Here is a 3,226-nt window from a genome sequence, read left to right as displayed (position 1 = left end):
TGGGTGAGTAGGGCTCTAATCTATGTCCCCAGTACCTTCTGGTATCATTTATGTTTCAAACTGTGATTTTTTTGTCACCTATTCTTCTACTGTGATGTAAATGGGACACTCAGCTGCTGAAAAATCAGCCCAGAATGTGCCTCTTGAGAATGGAGAATGTAGATTTTTTAGTTTTAGTGATTAGCTCAGCTCACTCCAATTTCTGGATTAAATCAGATTCCTTCACATCTGCCTGGGTGCCCTCATCCTGTCTGCACTGAGTGTTTAGGAAGCTTTTTGCCTCTTTAGCAGCACCAGGCAGCAGCACCCTCCATAAAGAACTGATCCCACAGCAGAGTTTCAAGGTGCAAAACCTTTGTGACAGCTCCCACTGTGCTCCATCATCCCAGATGAAGGCTGGCTGCCTCCCCTGGGGTCTGCACACAGCCACAGACCCTGGAAGTCCAAATCAACACATACACACAGGCAAAAGCTGCTTCTATTGACAGGGAAGCCCAGAAAATATGTAAGGAAAATGCGTCTGCCTCCAGTGTGGGCTGTGCATGGAGTGCTGGAGGGGGGTGAGCCCCATGTAGCCCCCAGCCATCAGCCTAACAGATGGAAAGGAAAATGATTTCCCTCTCTTTCACAGAATCACAGAATGTTGGGGATTGGAAGGGACCTCAAAAAATCATCCAGTCCAACCCCCTGCCAGAGCAGGAACCTAAATGAGATCACACAGGAAGGTGTCCAAGCAGGTTTTGAATGTCTCCAGGGAAGAAGACTCCACACCCTCCCTGGGCAGCCTGTCCCAGGGCTCTGTCACCCTCACTGTAAAGAAGTTTCTTCTCAAGTTTAAGCGGAACCTCCTGTGTTCCAGCTCACACCCATTGCCCCTTGTCCTACCATTGGGCATCACTGAGAAGAGCCTGGCTCCATCCTCCTGACATTCACCCTTTACATATTTATAAACATTAATGAGGTCTCCCCTCAGTCTCCTCTTCTCCAAGCTAAAGAGCCCCAGCTCCCTCAGCCTTTCCTCAGCAGGGAGATGCTCCACTCCCTTCATCATCTTGGTGGCTCTGTGCTGGACTCTCTCCAGCAGTTCCCTGTCCTTCCTGAACTGTGGGGCCCAGAACTGGACACAAAACTTCTTCTTTACTAGAGAAAGTTCCATTAAGGAAGAAAACAGGTGCTGATCCTCCACCAGGTTGAATCCAGAACTCGATAGGTGATCTCCATCTGCATGTGGTAGTTAGAAACCAAGTGCTGGGCTGAAAAATCAAAGCATTGAGTCAATACTGATGGAGGTATCCTCATCATGATAGGTGACAGAGATAGAAAAGTCCAGGTCTCTCCAGGAGATAAAGGTGCTGTCATAATATCTGCATCTACGTGTGACTCTCCTGGTCCCTGGGGCCTTTTCACAGTGCACAGAACAGTTTTTCTTTCTCACTTGTACTTTTCCAGACTTTGGTGATGCTTGGGCTGGATGGTCCATCCTCACCTGGGAAGGATGCTGTGGGATTAGAGCAATGGCTTTCCTGTGCCATCAGCTGATGGGACAGTGACCCCCTGGCTGGCTGTAAGGGGAGGGGGCTGGTGGCAGAGAGCTCAGGCTCAGATCCTCAGGGACAGTTTTAATTTCCCCTCACTCCTCCTGCCAATCTAACTTCTCTTGATCACCATTAATTTGCTCATCCAGATATTTCCAGATGGGGACAAAGGTGCTGCTAGTTGTGGGGAAGCCCTGTAGGCTGTTCAAACACCCTGGTTGTGCTATACAATTTTTGTGTGCAGAGACTTGTAACCCTTCAGACTATACCTGAGGCTTCCAAGGGGGATGGCCATGTTTTAGAAATCAAGAGAACTCCTTTCCACAGAGCCTGTTTCATCTTGCCTAACAAGTGTAGGGGCAAACTAACACTGATGATCCTGCTGGCTTTCCCTGCTCATGTTCTCCGCCAGCCATTCTCTCTCCATTCCTCTAACTTCTGTGGCTCAGCCCTCTAATCCCTTGTCTCAGCTGAAAATTTCCTCTTTTTTATTTCTTTTTCTTTTTTTAATTTTTTTTTTCCCGGTGCAAAACTGGATACTAACTTTTCACCTTCCTCCCCTCCTTAGCAAGCAGCAGAACTCCTCCAAATCCAAGTCCGTTTGGGAGCAGAGGACCAGCCAGATCCGGATGCACAATTTCCGAGCCAGCTGTGAGGCATTGTACAACGAGTTGGATCCAGAGGAGCGGGTGCGTTATGCCACCACCCTTCACATCAGACCAGACATGAAGACTCATTTGGATAGGCCACTGGTAGTAGAGCCAAGGGGAGAAGGAAGGAACAACATCAGCAAGTTGAGTCCTGTGGATGTGCAGGAGGTGGAACAGACCAAACTCAGCTCTACTGATGGGGCAGAAGCTCCACGAAAGCACCACCGGCATCGGGATAAGGACAAATCGGGAGAGCAAGAGAAGGGTGATGTGACCAAGGATGAGAATGGGGAGTCTGGTGCCAACAATAAGGAGGAGAGACACCGGCAGCACAGGAGCCGCAGCAAGGAGGTGGAAGGGGGGAGTAAGGAAGGGAAAAGTGACCGCAACAGGAGTCAGGAAGGGGGAAAGAGGCACCATCGCCGAGGGTCGGTGGAAGAAGGTGCCGAGAAGGAGCATCGTAGGCATCGGACTCACCGGCACTCTGCCGAACGACAGGGCAGGGAAGGCAACGGGACAATCAACGGGGCCAGAAGCGAGCGACGTTCCCGACACCGGGGAGGGTCGAGGTCTGGGAATCGAGAAGGAGAGCCCGGATCCAAGGGTGAGAATGGAGAAGAGCCTCACAGACGGCACAGGTTCAGGAACAGGGCGCTGTCGACATACATCGGACTCACCGGCACTCTGCCGAACGACAGGGCAGGGAAGGCAACGGGACAATCAACGGGGCCAGAAGCGAGCGACGTTCCCGACACCGGGGAGGGTCGAGGTCTGGGAATCGAGAAGGAGAGCCCGGATCCAAGGGTGAGAATGGAGAAGAGCCTCACAGACGGCACAGGTTCAGGAACAGGGCGCTGTCGACATATGATTCGGTGGAGAAGGAGAACGGAGAGAAGGAGGGGGAGGCTGGCGAGAAGGAACACCGGAATCATCAGCCCAAGTGAGTGAGAATTTCATGGCCAGGCCGTCCCTGGGCCAGCTCGGTGGGCATGAGTTTCAGGAAATTGCTTGTTCCCTTCCCCATGGCGTTCCCTTCCCCAT

The 3,226-nt window shown here is 51.6% G+C and overlaps 1 pseudogene; it reads left to right on the top strand.

The window, feature by feature from the left end:
* Positions 1-2,103: 2,103 nt before the first annotated feature.
* LOC104527226 (voltage-dependent N-type calcium channel subunit alpha-1B pseudogene) lies at positions 2,104-3,129 on the top strand (annotated as a pseudogene).
* Positions 3,130-3,226: the final 97 nt, after the last annotated feature.

The sequence above is a fragment of the Antrostomus carolinensis genome, unplaced genomic scaffold (assembly GCF_000700745.2).
Source record: "Antrostomus carolinensis isolate BGI_N321 unplaced genomic scaffold, ASM70074v2 scaffold23566, whole genome shotgun sequence".
In the NCBI taxonomy this organism is placed as follows: domain Eukaryota; kingdom Metazoa; phylum Chordata; class Aves; order Caprimulgiformes; family Caprimulgidae; genus Antrostomus; species Antrostomus carolinensis.
This window is presented reverse-complemented; position numbering and strand designations above follow the sequence as displayed.